Source organism: Eumetopias jubatus, unplaced genomic scaffold (genome assembly GCF_037043125.1).
Source record: "Eumetopias jubatus isolate StellerSeaLion01/CBP00866 unplaced genomic scaffold, mEumJub1_p1.0 scaffold_16, whole genome shotgun sequence".
In the NCBI taxonomy this organism is placed as follows: domain Eukaryota; kingdom Metazoa; phylum Chordata; class Mammalia; order Carnivora; family Otariidae; genus Eumetopias; species Eumetopias jubatus.
The window spans coordinates 80,382,091-80,404,513 of record NW_028274822.1 but is presented as its reverse complement, the minus strand read 5'-3'; the positions used below and the strand labels follow the sequence as shown (position 1 = coordinate 80,404,513).

At 39.0% G+C, this 22,423-nt stretch overlaps 1 protein-coding gene across 1 annotated transcript in view; it reads left to right on the top strand.

Annotated features, from left to right (window-relative positions):
- The window catches only part of FBXW8 (F-box and WD repeat domain containing 8), a 121,105-nt gene that overhangs the window by 50,399 nt on the left and 48,283 nt on the right, over nt 1-22,423 (top strand). The gene's annotated exons all lie outside the window — the stretch shown is intronic.

Sequence of the window (22,423 nt, the reverse complement as noted above, 5' to 3'; positions counted from 1 at the left end):
GAGTCGGACCGCGAAATATTTTGGAATGTTAGTCTTCATGTCATGGCACTGTTGCAAATCTTTGGAGTCAGTGGAACAACCACAGAATCCATGGTTGGTTCAAAGGGACAAAACTGTAGTAAGTAGCTAATGGGCAATTTTATATCTATATGTCACTCAAAAAGTAGAGCTGAAGTCTTGAAAATATTTTCAATGTACTACTTTAACAACATGAACTCTGTTCTTTCAGTTTGACATTAGTAGAGCTCCTTGGTAGATTTTCTTTTCAGCCTCTAGAAATTCAGCTAAGCTCTTTCTGCAGTATATAGTATTTCCTGTATGTTTGTTGAGCTCTGGGGTAGATAACATAAGATCGGCTTGAGTGTGTTAGCTACTTTCCAAATTGCCAGTGAGTTTCTCTAAAAAATGAGTATGCAAATGTTGTAGTACAATTAGAATCCCACACCCTCTGCTAGTCTCCCCCGGCCACACACATACCTGTGCACACACACATTCTTCTTCAGATGGTGAACCTGGAGCCCAGAAAGACCAGCGAGGTGGTTTGCTTGAGGTTGAGTTGTGAGTCCAGTAGTGAATCCAGAAGTGTGACTGTGTGTCCCAGGCCACACCGGGGTCAGAGTGCATGCTTTATGTGCTGCTAAACACAGATGCTGGCAGAGATTGTGCGCCTGATTGATCGGCAACCCCATGCCTCCTATCTTGGGAGCTTGAAGACCCATCTTGAGGAGATGGGCTCGTGTGCTGCCGGTTTCCCATCATTGGCCAGAAGTGTTTGTTCCCCTCCTCCCTCTTGCACAGAAACATTGGGAAACCGTGTAGATGGGAGAGAGAAACTACCTTCTTTGGCAAATAGTTGGTAAATAATGGCCAAAATGTATTTTTAAAACTTGATTTAAAAAAATATAGTTAACATTCAAACAGAGCAAAAAAAAAAATAAAATATAAAAGAAAACATATCCAAAAGGAAGCTGAAGTGCTTCTCCCTTGCCCCCTGCCTCTGTCCCTCCCCTTGCATGTCTTATACACGGGTCCTACGCTATGTACTTCTCTGCACCTTGCCCGTTTTGTTTTTAACACAATGACACATCTTGGTATCTTTCTGTATTAGCCCTTATAGGTAAACCTGATTCTTTTTGAGCCTCAGTACTATGGCACGATGTGGTTGTACTTATAATTTATTAGAGCCCTTGATGCACACTTGGATGGCTTATTTTTGTTATTAAAAACAGTTCCTCAAATACCATGATGGACTTGTGCAACTAGAGCTATGGGGTAAATTACTAGTCATTACTGGGTTGGAGGCTACACATGCTTTATGTTTTGATAAACATTACCAAATCGCCCTCCACAAAGGTTCTCCCAGTGAATGGTCGCACCACCATGTGTATGAAAGTGGTGGCTTCCTCACACTGATCTGATAGGTGGAAATGGCACTTCACTGTTGTCTTTGTTTGCCTTTCTTTATATGGATAGGTGAACACCTTTTCATATTTTTTTTTCTATTTCTCTGCAAATTGCTTGTTCCTGTCTGTTCTCATTTTTCTCTGGGTTGTCTTTTCTGATTGGAAAGGGAAATAGCCCTTGCCATACCTATTTTAAATGTTTTTTCAGTTGGTTAGTTATTCTTCAGTGGACTTTGTTTATGGTTCGTTTTTCTAGATGGTAGTTGTAGATGTGTATAATTTTAACTTTTTAATCCATAATTGAGTGGGTTTTATTTTATAATTTAATGTTTTTGACTAAATACTACATTTTTAGGGATGTAAGGTCAGATTCATAGAAACGGTTACACATTGAGAAGTCTTGTTTTTTTTTTTTTTATTAAAGATTTTATTTATTTGACAAAGAGCACAAGCAGGGGGAGAGGCAGAGGGAGAAACAGACTCCCCGCTGAGCAGGGAGCCCGACATGGGGCTCGATCCCAGGACCCTGGGATCATGACCTGAGCCAAAGGCAGATGCTTAACTGACTGAGCCATCCAGGTGCCCTGAGAAGTCTTGCTTTTACCCATTTTTGTCCACTCCATTCTAAAGCAACCATATATTTTAGTTCTCTGTCTATCCTTCCAGTATTTTTTTTTAAGATTTTATTTATTTTACTTTTGAGAGTGAGTGAGAGACAGAGAAGAAGCGGGGGGAGGGGCAAAAGGAGAGGGAGAAGCAGACTCCCCACCGAGTAAGGAGCCAGACATGGGGCTTGATCATGGGACTCCAGGATCATGACCTGAGCCAAAGGCAGATGCTTAACTCACTGAGCCACCCAGGCGCCCCTATCCTTTCAGTATTTCTGTGTTGTAAATATGAATATTCGTATTCTCCCCCTCTTTTTCTTAAATGAAAGCATATTACTTTATATTATTCCACACGTTGTCTCTTTTCACTTAATGATCTGTCTTGGGAAAGCTTGTCCATGTCCGTATATAGAAAAACAGCCTCCTTCCCCCGCCCCTCCCATACCTGCATAGTATTCCATGTGTACAAGGACTGTGGTTCATTTACACAGCCCCTTACTGAGGAATAGTTGTGTTTCAGACCTTCTGCTATCACAATGTAGCAAAAAAACCTTACCTATGAGACATTTCATGTGAGTACAGGAATGGTAGTTTCCTCTAAAATTTATGAATCCAAGGATAAATGCAGATGGGGTTATACAATTTTGCACTCTCACCAGCAAGATGTGTAGGTATGCCCATTTCCTCACAGATTTGCCAGCAGACTATGTTTCAGACTTCCAGGTACTTGTCAATTTGATAGATTAGAAATGGTATCCAAATGTAGTTTCAATTTATGTTTCTCTTAGCCTAAGAATTGTTTTCATATTTGTACCTGCCTGCTACTCATACTTCTTTCTTCTAATAAGCTATGGCTTATTTTTCACACTTGAATCTTGACCAATATAGAGTTTATCCTGCGACAGTATAAAATACGAATCTGAGAACAATTTTTCCAGCATCTCTTATTAAAAGCACATCACTCCCTACCTCACTGGTTCAAGGTGCTGCTTTTATAAGTTTTCAGATGTGAGATCTTCTTAGCACGTAGGTCTGTTTCTGGATGTTATGCTTCGTCTAGTTGCTTACGTTTATACCATCACGTTGGTGTTGTCTTTCTGGGTTGCACAGCAGGCTTAAGGGGATCTCCCCTACTCCAAGCTAAGGTTAAATCTATAGTACTTACATCGTTTATGTTGAAATCTTTGGTCTCAAATTCATTTGGGGATTAGGATTGTGTCTTCGGTGAGAACTCTTGCATTTTTACTTCTCTTCTCACTCTGAGCTTGTTTTACCAGTCTGATTGGGGCTTTACTATTTCTGGGATACATGACAGCTTTTCATTTTTCTCCCAGACCTCAGGTGGCATTGTCTTTGGTCTCACTTCATTTTTAACAGATTGATGCTGTGATATTTATACCAACATATCTATGAGTAGCTACTTCTGAGGCAAAGACAGATTGAAAACCTCAAATGCACAGTTTTATATTCCTTTTGAGGAGCAGCAAACGGGCACTTCTTAGGCAAAACATGGCAAAAAGGAAATGGACCTTGTGGGGTCTGCTGTATAAAATTCACGACTATGCCCAACAGGAGAGAAGATGATGATAAAAATGAACTTCAGCTCCCTAGCTGTGCCGAAGGGAAGCTCTGTAGTCACTGAGGCCCCTTTGGTGGCCTACACACACATATTCTCCACAGAAGGAGTCGGGTCCGGAAGGGGGATGGAAGCTGCTTTGAGAGAAAGTCAGTCGTCCCCACATCCTTTTTAGCTCCTCGCCCTGTAGGAACACTGTACACCCACCTGGGGTGTTGAGATTTGGCAAGGTGATCCACAGTTGTGATTTTTTGAATTCCAACCCACTGGCCTCATATTTCTTCTGCCTTGTTTCCGATTGTCAGCACTGGCCGTCCTCCAGTTTGATTTGACCACTAATTGTGTTGCACGTTACCGTACCGAAATGAATCAAATCAAAATGCTTTTCCTGGAGCATTAGATAAAGCAGGCGAAGGTTCTGAGTAATGAGCAGATGCTGCTAATGCAGGGACAGTGGAGACCTTGCCAGGACTCCATCTGCTCCATGCCTGCCTGCCTCTGGCCCTGAGCCACAGCATTAGGGAAGGCGCTGTACTCGAAACCCACTCCCCGTTCACAGAGTTTGCCTTGAAAACTCACTGTTTGGTGAGAAATGAGATTACACACTTCTTAGGTGCAAAGAAGTTCTCGTTTGTCCCCCCAAGTGGAGAGGAGAGACCAGACCCAGTGCATATTAGCATGTGGAAGCCTAGATGGGGTAGCCAACAGTCATCTCTCTCTGCTGCCATCAAGCAAGGCAAAGTGGCTTATCCACTTCTGCAGCACTCCCAGAGCAATTGTCTGAACACACACATGCTCCATTGTCCGGGGCTGGGCCCGTCCTGGACCCGAGTGATGGCGATTCCTCGTTTACTGGCTTGGTAACAAAGGATGGGAGTGGGTCTCTCCAGGCTTCTTTTTAGCAGAGAACAGTAGGACCATGTTTTAGTTAGACAGCTATGATGCAGAGTAGGTGCTTTTAAAACTTTATAGTTTTAAGGAAAAAAATCAGTTCTTTGATAGTTTTGCTTATGTCTCTTCTTTGTATAATGGTGACATTGGAATGTAATAAAACCTTTGAATGTAATACTACGCAATAAACAATAATCCTCACCCCCCAATCAAGATAGAAGTTTTAGAAGTGGAGCTTTAACGTGCTAAAGCATTGCTTGGGAGATGGCTAAGACAACTGAATGTGGGTTGTGGATAGGATTTATTTATTTATTTATTTATTTATTTATTTATTTATTTGGGCCTTTTCTGGTCATTGTTCTCTTAAAAGTTTCAACAACCAGTTTTTGCTTGAAACCTTTGCCTACCCTTAAGTCTAGGGGACTTACTCAGGTATTTGACAAAACAAAATGAAACAACTTTCTGATAACCCCAAAATACCAGGTAGAGTCCTTGTAAAAGATAGGATACCTTTATAAACATGAACGATGAACAGTAGGAATGCTCACGTATTAAAGGTGTTCAGAGTGGAATTAAACACTGAAATGCGAAGTTCAGGTTCTTCTGTTATTGAAGGATTTGAGGAATTGAACTTTAAAGTTGACTGCCATTTGGCATGGTCTAGAGCGTTAGACTGTGCTTCATAGACAAGCCATGGGGACTATGCTTACATGATGGAAGTTTTTGAATAAAAACTTTTTAAAGTTTTTCCATTTTTCAGTGAGAAGAGTTCAAAATTATATTTCACACTTGCTTATGTATGCTTTGGACCGAAGATGCATTGTAACTAAGTATTAGGACAGTGTTCCTCAAATGGGAGTCTAGAGAGAGAGTCTTGAGCAGGAGCTGAGATCTCTAAGAAAGTTTTTTTTTATCTGTATTTTTATAGTAATCTAAAAAAACTGAATCCTTTGACTTTGTAACTAAACCATGCTGCATGATCTCAGTATTTGTATTTGCATTTTGTGTTCACAGGCTGTTGGCACCAAGTGATCACCTACATGCCTTGTGATTGTTTTTCATGCTGAGGGGTCCACAGATGACTTTTTATAGAGGTCTGAAAGCTCTCAGATTTAAGAAACACTGGGGAGGGAAGTTCTCAATTTCTACAAGTGCTATAAATTTTTGAAGTTACTAGTGAAAATAACTTGAAATGATTTTTCTCATGCAGAAAGTGGCACATTAAATTTATAGTATGAGATTTGGTGTTAATCTTGTTTATTGGGGTGGTTTTTCTGAAAACTGATTTTTAATAATATAGAGCATGATGCATAAATTCAAAGTAGCTGTCCTGTGTTATTACGGTTGAGGTTAAAAATGGAAAGGAACAATAAATAGCACAGGGTATCTTTGTTGGGGGATAGTTTGGACTAGAGAAATAAATTGTCCACATTCTTAAATGTACCTAATGAAATCCACACATGAAATTTTTTTTGAGGCTGATAAATCAAATTTTAAGTGCAAGAATTTAATTTCCCTTTTAATACTTGCAATTTTGATTGTAGCATTTATTCTATACAAAACCCTAGGGCTCTGTTAAAGCAGAAGTAAATATATTTGTGGAACGTATTTTTGTTTTAAAAGCAAGATGTGCTTGCCTGTCTGCCATTTCAGTCAAAAAGTCATTAGGCAAGCTACAGTGGAGTAGGAAGGCAACCCTGTGGGGCCAGGGACAGGTGGAGGAGGGAGTCTGAGTGGAGTGGCCTGGCGGGGGTAGGAGGTTGGCAACATCCAGGGAGATTGAGCAGGTAAATATATTAAGGATAATGGAAGCCAGTTTCTCACTATTGGTGAAGGGAGTTACAGGCATGGAAAAGGGCTATCCAGATGAACCCCCTGGAGCTGGACTGGAATAGGAGGTGTTGGGGTGGAATTCCTGGTTTTCAATATAGATAAGTAAATAGAGATATCTGTGTGTTTGTATGCAAATATGTTTATATATGTCCTAGCTCAGTTTGCTCTGAAGGTATAGAAGCAGCAGTAGTCCAGTAGCAATGAGCATACCTAGTGCTCCGATCTTAAAAATACCAGTCTCCACTAAAAGGAATCCAGGCTGCTTGGCAAAGAGGCTGACTCCAGGGCTGGGGTAGGGAAAGAACAAAATAATCCTGGAACATCGTATTGTACCAGCAAATATGGAAGTGCTTGAGGAATAATGGTGACATGAATACAGATGCTACCTTGAAGGTAGCTTTGAAAAGGTCAGGCTAGTCTTTCTGTGGGATGTCCTTCAATTTGCGTTTTCTAATATTTCCTCATGATTCGACTGGGTTATGTATTTTTTTTTAATTTTTTTACGATTTTTAATTTATTTATTTGAGAGAGAGAGAATGAGAGATAGAGAGCACGAGAGGAAAGAGGGTCAGAGGGAGAAGCAGACTCCCTGCTGAGCAGGGAGCCTGATGCGGGACTCGATCCTGGGACTCCAGGATCATGACCTGAGCCGAAGGCAGTCGCTTAACCAACTGAGCCACCCAGGCGCCCCTGGGTTATGTATTTTTGGCTGGACTGTCACAGAAGCGATTCTGTGTTCATCTCCATGCATTCTATTATGTAGCACAAGATGTCCGTTTGTCCCATTACTGATGTTAAATTTGACCACTTTATTAATTTGGCATCTGCCAGGCTTCTTGACTACAAAGTTACTTCCCCCCTTCTGTAATTAGTGTTCTTTTATTTATTTATTTTATTAACATAATGTATTTGTTTTAGGGGTACAGGTCTGTGATTCATCAGTCTTACACAATTCACAGCGCTCACCATAGCAGTTAATTAGTGTTCTGCAGGGAGATTCCTTGAGATGTAAAATCCCATCCCTTATCTTCTTCTCATCTGATAGTTTTAGCATCAATTGATTTTTTTTTTGTTCTCAATTATTGCCATTGTAACTGCCAATTAGTGATTTTTCTAATTCCATCGTTCCTTCTATATTTGTTAGGTGACATTCTACTGTAAGTGTGTATCTCTGTTACTATCATTTTGATACTCAGATTGTCCCAGATTTGGCCAGCTGTCAAACTCATGAAGGTAAAAAAAAAAAAAAAAAAAAGGACTATTCCAGGTTGAAGGACACAAGACAGCTGAATGCCATGTATCATCCTGGATTGGATTATTTTTCTATAAAATAGCACTTTACTGGGACAATGGCAGCGGGATCTGAATAATGGGTAAATAGAAGTTCTTGCAACTTTTTTGTAATTTTCAGATTGTTTCAAAATAAGTTAAAACTTTTGTTTCTGATTAAGATGAAGTCATAAGGACTAGATTTATCCTTCTGCCTTAAACAACTGGAGAACTGGACAGAATATATTAAATAATGGTTTTCAGACATTAATCTTCTCTAAGGGATCAGTCTTGGGCTGTTTTTCAAACAGGAGGAATCCTACAATTATACCAGCTTACCAACTGGAAACTAACCCAGTACAGGGAAAGGGAACCTGAACGGAGCCCAGACCTCACTTCGTTGAGGAGACACCAAGAGGTCAAGGAAGCCAAAATGGAAAGAATTTATGGGCCAGAGTATCAGGGAGGGGGGAGCTGCACAGAGAGAACTCTACAGACCTAAAGAGATCCCTCTGTCTTTGAGGACTGATTTGTCCATGTGTGAGAAGAGATACTGAGACCAGGGAAAGAACCACCTGAAAGAAGGCTGAACAGTGTCTGAAGCTCACGCAGGGCTAGGAATGGTTTGTATTCCCACCAACCAGAATGGAAAGACCTTTCTCTTACAAGGCCACTGATCCCATCCTCAGGACCCCCACTCAAGACTTAATCTAATCCTGATTACCTGCCAAGGCCCCATCTCCAAATAGCATCACATTAGGGGTTAAAGCTTCACCCTGTGAATTTTGGGGGAGACACAGACACTCAATCCATAACACTAACACTAAAGCTATTTTAATTCTTTTAAAGATTTTATTTTAGAGAGTGAGCGAGAACGCTCTCAGGGGAGGAGCAGAGGGAGAGGGAGAGAATCTCCAGAAGACTCCACGCTGAGCACAGAGTCCAAAGTGGGGCTCGATCCCAGGACCCTGAGATCATGACCTGAGCCTAAAACCAAGAGTCAGAGGCTTAACCAACTGAGCCACCCAGGCTCCCTGAAAGACATTTTAAATATACAAATAGGGTTAAATGTAAAAGGATAGGAAGTTATACAGTGCAAATACAAAGGAAAGCTGGCGTAGCTATATTACTGTTAGACAAAATTTTAGAACAAGGAATATTAGGGATAAAAAGGGACTTTCATAATGAAAAAGGGTTCAGTTTACCAAATGGACATAGTAATGCTTAAATATGCATCTAATAACACAACTTCAGGGATGCCTGGGTGGCTCAGTCAGTTAAACATCCAGCTCTTGATTTCGGCTCAGGTCATGATCTCAGGGTCATGAAATCAAGCCCCACATCAGGCTCCATGCTCAGTGGGGAGTCTGCTTGAGATTCCCTCTCCCCTGCTGCCCCTCCCCCTGCTTGTGCTGTCTCCCTCTCTAAAATAAATAAAATCTTAAAAAAAAAAAAAAGTGAAAGGGGAAATAGACAAATTCATAATTATAGTGGAAATTTCAGGCACTTTTATTTCAGTAATTGATATAATTGGTAAGGTCATATAAGATTGAACAACATTGTCAGCTAGCTTTACCCAATTGACATTTATAGAACTTTCCACACAACTACAAAATACACATTCTTTTCAAGTAGACTCAGAATGGTGACCAAGATGGAGTATGTTCTGGGCCATAAAATTAGTTTCAGTAAATTTAAAAGGATTGAAATCCTGCAAAAATATTTCTCACTGAAAGTACATTTTCTAGCAACCATGAAATTAAAAATAACAGCTCTATAAAATCTCCAAATATTTGGAAATTAAACAATGCTCTTATAAATAAGCCATGAGTTAAGAAATCAGGAAATATTTTGAACTGAATGAAAATGAAAAACCATTTATCAAAATGTAAAGTAGTGCTTAGAGGGGAATTTAAAGCAATAAATGCTTATATTATAAAAAAATGTCTCAATGATATAACTTTTCACCTTAAATAGAAAAAGAGCAAATTAAAATACAGTAAAAAGAACAGGAATCACCGAAATTGAGAAAATAATACAGGAAAATCAAAACTAGTTCCTTTAAAAAAAAAAAAAAAAAACTTGACAAGTACTAGAGTGATTAGGGGAAAAAAATACCAACATCGGGAATGCAACAGAGGGGACATCATTATAGATCCTACAGATGTGAAGACTACAGTGAAAAATTATGAAAAAGTTTATACCAGTAAATTTGGCCTCTTAAATGAAGTGGATAAATTTTTTTTGAAAGATACACATTACCAAAATTCAGTTAAGAACTAGAAAACTTGAGTGGCTCTATTTCCACTAAAGAAATGGAATTTGTAATGTAAAATTTTCCCATGAGGAAACCTACAAACCCAATGGTTTTACTGGTGAATTCTACCAAGCATTTAAGGAAATACTACTAATTCTGTATACTTCCATAAAATAGGCTAGGAGGGAAGACTTTTCAGCTCAACTAATGAGACTAGCATTACCCTCATACCAAAACCAGATAAAGAAGAAGAAATAACTAGTGTATGAAAACAAGGAAACTATAGATCAATATTCCACATGAACATAGATGTAAACATGCTTAACAATGGGGTGCCTGGGTGGCTCAGTCAGTTAAGCGTCTGCCTTCAGCTCAGGTCATGATCCCAGGGTCCTGGAATCAGACCCTGCATTGGGCTCCCTGCTCAGCGGGGGCGGGGGGGCGTTGCTTCTCCCTCTCCATCTGCTTCACCTATTCGCGCGTGCATGCACGTGCTCTCTTCCTCTCTCATAAAAAAAGCTTAACAAAATACTGTAAAACTCAATCCTATAATATATTAAAAGGATAGTAAATCATAGCCACTTAGGATTCATCCAAGTAATTCAGGGTTAGTGTAACATTTGAAAATCAGTTCATCATATTAACAGACTATAAAAGAAAGGCCTGATGGTCAACTCAGTGAAACACAAATTTGACAACCAATTCGTATTGATGATTAAAAACTCCTAGCTGATAGAGAAAGGAACCTTTCTATGAAAAACCTACAGCTAGCTTCATATGTAATGGTGAAAGACCATGCTTTCTCAAAACTGGAAACAAGGCAAGGATGTCCACTTTTACTACTGTTATTTTAAGCATTGTACTGGAAGGCCACCTTCGTGCAATAATGCAAGAAAGTGAAAAGGTATACAGATAGGAAAGGAAAAAAATTATAGGAAAAGAATTTCCTATAGAAAAAGAATAAATTGTCTATGCATAAAATCCTAAGCCATCAACAAAAATGTTACTAGAACTAAAAAGTATCTTTAGCAGTGTCACTGGGTATGAGGTCTGTATGCAAAAACTAATTGTATTTTTTCAAGTTAGCAATAAACAGTTGGAAAAATATAAGATAATTGGTGACTAATTCAGCAAATACTCAACAAAATATGTGTAAGACTTGTGTGCTGAAAACTATAAAATACTGAGAGAAATTAAAGACCAAATAAATGGAGAGTTATATTCATGGATTGGAAGACTGAATGCTGTTGAGATGTCGGCTGTCCTCTCACTGACCTAGGGAGTCAATCCAAACCTAATCAGCATCCCTACAGGCTTTTACTTTTTTTTTCTTTTGGTGGAAGTTGGTACACTGATTCTAAAACTTAAAATCTAAAAGAATTTGGAATCTAAAATCTAAAAATGCATAGGACCAAGAATAGTGAGGAATGATTTTGAAAAAGAAGTACAAAGTTGGTAGAGTTACCCTACCCAATTTCAAGATTAACCATGAAACTGTAGTCGTCAAAACAATGTGCTACTGGCCTGAGGATAGACCAGTGAAACAATAAAGTCCAGAAAAAGCTACCCACTGATTTTTTTATAAAGGTGCCAAGGTCATTCAATGAGGAAATAATCTTTTCAACAAATGATGTTGAAACAGATAGCTATATGCCTTTTCATTCCTGCCTATGAACTTCTACTCTTCATGCCATCTACAAGTTAACTCAAATGGATTATAGACTTAAATATAAAACTTCTAGACAAAAAAAAAAATCTTTGTGACCTTGGGTTGGGCAAAGATTTCTTAGGACACAGAAAGCACAAATTAGAAAAGTGTTAGACTTCATCAAAAGTAGAAACCTTTGATCATGAAGATACTAAGAAAATGAAAAGGCAAGCCATAGACCGGCAGAAAATATTTGCAAAACACCTATCTGATATATGACTTGCATCTAGAATATATAACATTCATAATTCAAATATAAGAAGACAATCAACTGAAAGTGGCAAAAGGTTTGAATAGACCCTTCACCAGAGAAGACCTATAAATGTTGAGTAAACACATGAAAGGATGCTCAGCATCATTAGTCATTAGGGAAAGGTAAATTAAAACCATTATGAAATATACTGTTACACCCACCACACCAGCTTAGAAAGACGGATAATGCCTAGTGGTGAGAGTGTGGAGAAGTTAGCACTTTCATTTCTTGCTGGTGGGAATGCAAAATGGTGCAGCCACACTGGAAAACAGGTTGGCACTTTCTTATAAAGCATAAACTCACCAGGTGACCCAAGCACTCCCACTCATATATTATCCAAGAGAATGAAAACCTGTGTTCACACAAAAACTTATACTTGAATATTTATCGAATTTTATTCATGAGTGCACCAAACTGGAAGCAACCTAGATATGTATTAATTGGTAAATGAATACAGTTGTGGTACATCTACACGTCAGTGTAGATGTGAGACATTACACGTCAGTAACAATGAACAAACTACAGATACATACAACAGTACAGAAAAATCTCAATAGCATTAATGCTAAGTAAAAGAAGCCAGACACAAAAGAGCATATACTATATGATTCTGTTTCCATGGAATTCTAGAGGAAGCAAAACTAGGACAGAAAGCAAGTGAGTGTTTGCCAGGGGCTGAGACCAAGGAAGGGGACTGCCTGTAAAGCTGAGTTGGAAATACTCTGTTATGACTGGTGGTGGTTATGGGACTATATATATTTGTCTGTTCCCATCAAATTGTGCACTTAAAGTAGACAAGTTTTTTTGTGTGTGTGTAGATTATACCTCAATAAAACATTTTTTAAACAACCGAAAAGTACTATTTTAATATTTTCTACAATATAGTTAGTGCTACTCTTGCAAAGTTTTGTTGGTTTTTGCTCATCAGGAAAGGACAGGGCCTCTGAGATGTATCAGAGTAGAAGGACAAGAGTGCCCTCCTGCTCAGTTCCGTATTTGAGTGGGTGATCATCAAGAACAGAGAATTCCTCTGGTTGCTCCATGGCCGCTGGAACACATTTAGTGATTGAAGTTTTTTTCTGTATTTTTTAATTCTAAAATAATCCTTCATGAAGAAATCTGGCCCACTTTTTTAAAAATTTTTTATTATGTTAATCACCATATATTACATCATTAGTTTTTGATGTGGTGTTCCATGATTCATTGTTTGTGTATAACATCCAGTGCTCCATGCAGAATGTGCCCTCTTTAATACCCATCACCAGGCTAACCCATCCCCCTACCCTCCTCCCCTCTAGAACCCTCAGTTTGTTTTTCAGAGTCCATCGTCTCATGGTTCGTTTCCCCCTCTGACTTACTCCCCTTCATTCTTCCCCTCCTGCTATTTTCTTCTTTTTCTTTTTTCTTAACATACGTTGCATTACTTGTTTCAGAAGTACAGATCTGTAATTCAACAGTCTTGCACAATTCACAGCACTCACCATAGCACATACCCTCCCCAATGTCTATCACCCAGCCACTCCATCCGTCCCACCCCCCACCACTCCAGCAACACTCAGTTTCCTGAGATTAAGAATTCCTCATATCAGTGAGGTCATATGATACATGTCTTTCTGTGATTGACTTATTTCGCTCAGCATAACACCCTCCAGTTCCATCCACGTCGTTGCAAATGGCAAGATCTCATTCCTTTTGATGGCTGCATAATATTCCATTGTGTATATATACCACATCGTCTTTATCCATTCATCTGTCGATGGACATCTTGGCTCTTTCCACAGTTGGGCTATTGTGGACATTGCTGCTATAAACATTGGGGTGCACGTACCCTTTCGGATCCCTACATTTGTATCTTTGGGGTAAATACCCAGTAGTGCAATTGCGGGATTGTAGGGTAGCTCTATTTTCAACTGTTTGAGGAACCTCCATACTGTTTTCCAGAGTGGCTGCACCAGCTTGCATTCCCACCAACAGTGTAGGAGGGTTCCCCTTTCTCCGCATCCCCGCCGACATCTGTCGTTTCCTGACTTGTTAATTTTAGCCATTCTGACTGGTGTGAGGTGGTATCTCATCGAGGTTTTGATTTGGATTTCCCTGATGCCGAGCGATGTTGAGCACTTTTTCATGTGTCTGTTGGCCATTTGGATGTCTTCTTTGGAAAAATGTCTGTTCATGTCTTCTGCCCATTTCTTGATTGGATTATTTGTTCTTTGGGTGTTGAGTTTGATAAGTTCTTTATAGATTTTGGATACTAGCCCTTTATCTGATATGTCATTTGCAAATATTTTCTCCCATTCTGTCGGTTGTCTTTTGGTTTTTGTGGACTGTTTCTTTTGCTGGGCAAAAGCTTTTTATCTTGATGAAATACCAATAGTTCATTTTTGCCCTTGCTTCCCTTGCCTTTGGCGATGTTTCTAGGAAGAAGTTGCTGTGGCTGAGGTCGAAGAGGTTGCTACCTGTGTTCTCCTTTAGGATATTGATGGGCTCCTGTCTCACGTTTAGGTCTTTCAACCATTTGGAGTCTATTTTTGTGTGTGGTGTAAGGAAATGGTCCAGTTTCATTCTTCTGCATGTGGCTGTCCAATTTTCCCAACACCATTTGTTGAAGAGACTGTCTTTTTGCCATTGGACATTCTTTCCTGCTTTGTCAAAGATAAGTTGACCATAGAGTTGAGGGTCCATTTCTGGGCTCTCAATTCTGTTCCATTGATCGATGTGTCTGTTTTTGTGCCAGTACCATACTGTCTTGATGATGACAGCTTTGTAATAGAGCTGGAAGTCTGGAATTGTGATGCCGCCAGCTTTGCTTTTCTTTTTCAATATTCCTCTGGCTATTCGGGGTCTCTTCTGGTTCCATACAAATTTTAGGATTATTTGTTCCATTTCTTTGAAAAAAGTGGATGGTATTTTGATGGGGATTGCATTGAATGTGTAGATTGCTCTAGGTAGCATTGACATCTTCACAATGTTGGTTCTCCCAATCCATGAGCATGGAACGTTTTTCCATTTCTTTGTGTCTTCTTCAATTTCTTTCCTGAGTATTTTATAGTTTTCTGAGTACAGATCCTTTGCCTCTTTGGTTAAATTTATTCCTAGGTATCTTATGGTTTTGGGTGCAATTGTAAATGGGATCGACTCCTTGATTTGTCTCTCTTCTGTCTTGTTGGTGTATAGGAATGCCACTGATGTCTGTGCATTGATTTTATATCCTGCCACTTTACTGAATTCCTGTACGAGTTCTAGCAGTTTTGGGGTGGAGTCTTTTGGGTTTTCCACATACAGTATCATATCATCTGCAAAGCGTGAGAGTTTGACTTCCTCTTTGCCGATTTGGATGCCTTTGATTTCTTTTTATTGTCTGATTGCTGTGGCTAGGACTTCTAATACTATGTTGAATAGCAGTGGTGATAGTGGACATCCCTGCCGTGTTCCGAGAGCTTTTCCCCATTGAGAATGATATTGGCTGTAGGTTTTTCATAGATGGCTTTTATGATATTGAGGTATGGACCCTCTATCCCTATACTCTGAAGAGTTTGATCAAGAAAGGATGCTGTACTTTGTCAAATGCTTTTTCTGCATCTTATTGAGAGGATCCTATGATTCTTGTTCTTTCTTTTGTTAATGTATTGTATCACGTTGATTGATTTGCGGATGTTGAACCATCCTTGCAACCCAGGGATAAATCCCACTTGGTCGTGGTGAATAATCCTTTTAATGTACTGTTGGATCCTATTGGCTAGTATTTTGGTGAGAATTTTTTATCCATGTTCATCAAGGATATTGGTCTGTAATTCTCCTTTTTGATGGGGTCTTTGGTTTTGGGATCACGGTAATGCTGGCTTCATATAATGAGTTTGGAAGTTTTCCTTCCATTTCTATTTTTTGGAACAGTTTCAGGAGAATAGGTATTAATTCTTCTTTAAATGTCTGATAGAATTCCCCTGGGAAGCCATCTGGCCCTGGGCTTTTGTTTCTTGGGAGATTTTTGATGACTGCTTCAATTTCCTTAGTGGTTATAGGTCTGTTCAGGTTTTCTATTTCCTCCAGGTTCAGTTTTGGTAGTTGATACATCTCTAGGAATGCACCCATTTCTTCCAGGTTATCTAATTTGCTGGCATAGAGTTGCTCATAATATGTTCTTATAATTGTTTGTATTTCTTTGGTGTTGGTTGTGATCTCTCCTCTTTCATTCATGATTTTGTTGATTTGGGTCATTTCTCTTTTCTTTTTGATCAGTCTGGACAGGGGTTTATCAATCTTGTTAATTCTTTCAAAGAACCAGCTCCTAGTTTCGTTGATCTGTTCTACTGTTCTTTTGGTTTCTAGTTCATTGATTTCTGCTCTGACCTTTATTATTTCTCTTCTCCTGCTGGGTTTAGGCTTTATTTGCTGTTCTTTCTCCAGCTCCTTTAGGTGTAGGGTTAGATTGTGTATTTGAGACCTTTCTTGTTTCTTGAGAAAGGCTTGTATTGCTATATACTTTCCTCTCAGGACTGCCTTTGCTGTATCCCAAAGATTTTGGACAGTAGTGTTTTCATTTTCATTGGTTTCCATGAATTTTTTTAATTCTTCTTTAATTTCCTGGTTGACCCATTCATTCTTTAGTAGGATGCTCTTTAGCCTCCATGTATTTGAGTTCTTTCCGACTTTCCTCTTGTGGTTGAGTTCTAGTTTCAAAGCATTGTGGTCTGAAAATATGCAGGGAATGATCCCAATCTTTTGGTACCGGTTGAGCCCTGATTTGTGACCTAGGATGTGATCAATTCTGGAGAATGTTCCATGGGCACTAGAGAAGAATGTGTATTCCGTTGCTTTGGGATGGAATGTTCTGAATATGTCTGTGAAGTCCATTTGGTCCTGTGTGTCATTTAAAGTCTTTATTTCCTTGTTGATCTTTTGCTTAGATGATCTGTCCATTTCAGTCAGGGGGGTGTTAAAGTCCCCCACTATTATTGTATTGTTGTCAATGTGTTTCTTTGATTTTGTTATTAATTGCCTTATATAATTGGCTGCTCCCATGTTCGGGGCATAGATATTTACAATTGTTCGATCTTCTTGTTGGATAGACCCTTTAAGTAGGATATAGTGTCCTTCCTCATCTCTTATTACAGTCTTTGTTTTAAAATCTAGTTTGTCTGATATAAGGATTGCCACCCCAGCTTTCTTTTGGTGTCCATTAGCATGGTAAATGGTTTTCCACCCCCTCACTTTCAATCTGGGGGTGTCTTTGGGTCTAAAATGAGTCTCTTGCAGACAGCATATGGATGGGTCTTGTTTTTTAATCCAATCTGATAGCCTGTGTCTTTTGATTGGGGCATTGAGCCCATTTACATTCAGGGTAACTGTTGAAAGGTATGAATTTAGTGCCATTGTATTGCCTGTAAGGTGACTGTTACTGTATATTGTCTGTGTTCCTTTCTGATCTTTGCTGCTTTTAGGCTCTCTCTTTGCTTAGAGGACCCCTTTCAATATTTCTTGGAGGGCTGGTTTCGTGTTTGCAAATTCCTTTAGTTTTTGTTTGTTCTGGAAGCTTTTTATCTCTCCTTCTATTTTCAATGAGAGCCTAGCTGGATATAGTATTCTTGGCTGCATATTTTTCTCGTTTAGTGCTCTGAAGATATCTTGCCAGTCCTTTCTGGCCTGCCAGGTCTCTGTGGATAGGTCTGTTGCCAATCTAATATTTTTACCATTGTAGGTTACATATCTCTTCTCCCGAGCTGCTTTCAGGATTTTCTCTTTGTCTCTGAGACTCGTAAGTTTTACTATTAGATGTCGGGGTGTTGACCTATTTTTATTGATTTTGAGAGGGGTTCTCTGTGCCTCCTGGATTTTGATGCCTGTTTCCTTCCTCACACTAGGGAAGTTCTCTGCTATTATTTGCTCCAATATACCTTCTGCCCCCCTCTCTCTTTCTTCTTCTTCTGGGATCCCAATTATTCTAATGTTGTTTCGTCTTATCGAATCACTTATCTCTCGAATTCTGCCCTCGTGATCTTGTAGTTGTTTCTCCCTCTTTTTCTCAGCCTCTTTATTTTCCATCATTTGGTCTTCTATATCACTGATTCTCTCTTCTGCCTCATTTATCCTAGCAATTAGTGCCCCCATTTTTGATTACACCTCATCAATAGCCTTTTTGATTTCGACTTGGTTAGATTTTAGTTCTTTTATTTCTCCAGAAAGGGTTTCTCTAATAACTTCCACGCGTTTTTCAAGCCCAGCTAGTATCTTTCAAGTCATGATTCTGAACTCTAGGTCCGACATCGTACTAATGTCCGTATTGAGTAGGTCCCTGGCTGACGGTACTACCTCTTGTTCTTTTTGCTGAGGTGATTTTTTTCATCTTGTCTTTTTGTCCAGAGAATAGATGAATGAGAGAACAAAATGCTAACAGGTTAACAACGTCCCCAGCAAATATACTGTATACAAATCAGAAAAGACCTGAAACCAGGGGAAAAGAAAGGGAAGGAAGAAAAAAGAAAGAGAAAAACAAAAACAGAACAATACAAAAAAAGCAGAATATGATCCAATATGATCAGGCTAGTGCATAGATCAGTGCCACACGCTAGATTTTGGGCGTATTTTGGTCTGTTAGAAAAAAGTACCTCCTAAAATTTTAAAGGAAGAAAGACATATATGTACAAAATAAGGGTTGATACAATGAAGGGATGGAAGATGACTTCCAGTAAGTGGTCGCTTCTCTGTTCAGAGAGTTGTTGCTACTCTCCTCTTCGATCTCCTGTTGAGTTTGTAGGTGTTCACAATGGTTTGATCCCTATTCAGCTGAATTCCTGAGACCAGACGAAATCTAGGTCTCCTACTCCTCCGTCATCTTGCTCCGCCCAATCTGGCCCACTTTTAAAGCGATCCAAAAATGGATATTGTAGTATGGGATCATAGTGGCAGTGGATATTGTATATATGGGATCATAATGGCAGTGGATATTGTATATATGGGATCATAGTGGCAGTAGGCATGGCCAAATATAGTAGCTATGTGGATTCTGAATTGTTCCTCCTCCTTGCTTTTAACTCTACTCCCATGTAGGACTTAAAACCCAAGATCATGCAGTATTACAAAAAGAAATTCCTGGATAAGCAGCTTTCCCCAACCCTTTATTTCAAGGCTATGGCTGACTTTTCTGCATGTTTTTAAGAGCATATGACCTTTGATGCAAAGACCTGGACTAGGTTATTCTAATTCCTAAGAGTTGGAAGTGTATATTGTGCTGTCCTAGTAATATTAAATATAGCTAGTGCCCATATCTTGGTTTCTAAATATCATTAATCAGTAAAAGGAACCAGTGCTAGGGGAGGCAAATACAGGATGAGTCTGGAACATCTTGTGGGGCCAGAAAGTAAGGATTTTAAAAAAAGAATAGCAGAGGAAAGGGTGAAGTTCTATTTATAGGACAGTGTAACCAAACTGGAGTTCCTTCCCAACAGCAAAATCAGGGACAATTTGAGCAGAAAATATGATAGTAATGGATTATAACCTATAGAATAAAGAAGTAAATATCTACAAACCTATGCTGATATAAATAAATAAATGAATAAATAAGGGAGAAGAGACAACTCTTCCTTACAGTAGCATTTCAGTTAATGAATTTGTATATAGAGAAGGGTGATGAAAATAGAAATTCATTTGGCAAGCACCACAATAATTGTTGCAGGCAAGAATCATCTATGGATGCTAAAATTGATATGATGAGAAACAGAATATGCGCATAGTTTCAAGTTATTTCCTCACAAGAGAAAAACAGTATCCTTATAATGGAGAAACCTGACTATACCACCCAAACCAAGTGGTGAAAGTTACCATTACCAGTAATGAGAAATTGACATCATGTACCTCCTGATACACGGAAAAGGCACAACGTTACTTCTGTGCTATTTTTGCCAAAAATGCATAACCTCATTTTAAACATGACTAAACGTCAGACAACTGATAGATCTTCTACAAGATACCTGATCAGTACTTTCTAAGGGTCAGGGGCAGGAAGGACAAGATAGACTGAGGAATGGTCTCAGAGGAAGGAGACATGACAATTAAATGCAACATGGAATTCTGGAATGGATTCTGGACCAGGAAGAGGATGTTGGTGGGCCATTTGGTGAAATGGGAATAAGGTCTGTAGATTGAACATCTTGCATCAGTGTTAATTTCCCGACTTTCATCATTCTACTGTGGTTATGTAATATGTTCACACTTGGGGAAGCTGAATGAAGGGTATACTGTAACTCTTTTGTATAATCTGTAGGGCTTTTTTATAAGTCTGAAATATTTCAAATTTTTAAAAAATGTTAGATCATTAAACAAGATTAGATTATTTTTCTCATAGTGATTTAATGCCATGTTTTTATATGTTAAGTACTTATTCAGGAAAAAAATGTGCCTGTCCCTTTTCTGTTTGGCTGGATTGGGAAACTGAATTAGATGAGATTAGGGTCCTTGTTCTTCTGGTGGTGGTTATACAATTAGGGACTCTTAGCACACTTTGTTTCTGTATCTTGCTATTTATCTTTGGGCTCTTTCCTCCCCCTTTTATTTAATGCATGATGGTATGAAATGGTATTTTATTTCCAAAGAATACTTTTTAAAAATGATGTAGCTATTATATTTAGCAATATGCCAGAAATTAGTTTTTTAGGCCACTACTTAAAACTTGTGATAAACAAGTTTTGTCAGTTTTATATATAAGATGTGAAAGGGACATACGATTTCAGTCATATGGAATTTAAGAAACAAAACAGAAGAGCATAAGGGAAGGAAGCAAAAAATAGATGAAATCAGAAAGGGAGACAAACCATGAGGCTCGCTCTTTTTTCTTCTTTTTAAGATTTTTTATTTATTTGGGCACCTGGGTGGCTCAGATGGTTAAGCGTCTGCCTTCGGCTCAGGTCATGATCCCAGAGTCCTGGGATCGAGCCCCACATCAGGCTCCCTGCTCAGTGGGGAGACTGCTTCTCCCTCTCGCACTCCCCCTGCTTGTGTTCCCCACTCTTGCTGTGTCTCTCTCTGTCAAATAAAATCTTTAAAAATAAATAAATAAAAGATGTGAAAGGGAGATATGGTTTGCCAAAGTAATTTTAGGGGGTAAACAAAGTCTGAAGGCTGCTAGTCTTTAAGGCAGGTGGATCTGTGGGTCTGGAGTTAGAGGAGAAATCTGTATTGGACTTCTATAATGCCCCACCCCAGGGAACACAGAAGGAAAAGGGAGAGCCCCAGCGTAAACATTAGGGCCCTCCTGGCAGAACCCAGCCACACTCAGATTTGCATTTGGATTTGACGCCTAAGTGAGATGTGAGATCATCTGCTGTTCCCTTTTCTCCTCATTTGGTGTAACTCAAAGCTGACTGTGGTTGTACCATAATCTAAATCTTTACGTATACTTTTTTCTACTTTCCATTTGAGCCATTTAATACTTTTATTGCAAGGGAATTAATTGATAGTACGTCTTCAGGATATTTTGAGGATTTGGAATGGGATCTCCAAAAGTTGCAAAATATCATCCCTGGAATTTTCATTGTAAATCTGTTCTGAGAAGGCACTTAGCTTGCAGTGTAGCTACTGAAAACCTTTGTAAAACACAAGTTCTGCATCTCTACTTTTGTTATGATGGCTTTTCAAATTACTATTTTTAAAAATCCTTTTATTATGGAAAATTCAAAACACAAAATTGGAGAGAACAGTGTGATGAATCCCCATACACCCACCCCTCAGCTTCAGTAGTCACCAGGGCTATTGTAATCACACGTGTCCAAATATTATGTAGTTCCGTCACTCAGTAAGTGTAACTGTTTTTGAAGATAGACATATTTTCCTTTTAGTAACAAGTAGCATTTTTAAAAAGAAAAAGAACAAGGAGGCTAAGACCTACCGAATACCACTCTTGGCCTAGACCCTGTGCTGGGCTCTCATGCACCTGTCTGGACAGAGAAGTGGCGGCGATGTTATAGACTCCTTTGGAGTTTAATTCACCTTAACCCATCATTGAGTCAGCAGTAGTTTGTATATCAGAGTTAAATATTGATTATAAAATTATGTGGGTTGTGATTGGAAAAAGTAAAAAAAAATTGTCACTAACCATATTAATATCTACAAAGAGGTATATGCATATTATAATTAAATGTTTGATAGAGTATTACACATTCAAATTGTACTAAAGGATGTGTGGTAAAACGTAAGTGTTCTTTCTCTACCTACCACCACCTGGCCCCTGTGTCCCCCAGGACCACAGTCTCTTCTCTAGAAGCATCACCTACTACCAGTGTCTGATAGACTCTTCCAAGATATATTCTATATTATGTTTATGTTGCTCAGTTCTATTGTAGGAAAAAATTGGCTGCAAGCACAGTGAGGTCTCTTTCACATCCTCTGCCTTCTTGGCATTTCTCCTGGTAGAAGAGCTGGTCCAGATGCTTCCCCATCAACCTGTTTTTCCTTTGAGTTTGTTAACTGTAAATTCTTCTATTTAGTCGCATTGTCCTCATCTTACAATATGTTATTTGACTCCTTTTCAATTTACTGTCTCTTTTCATTTTCTTATTTTTAAAATGTTTTTCCTCTGCTTTGACCTGGAGAGTACTAAATATATTCAGCTTGCTTGCTTCTTGACTCAGTGTCTG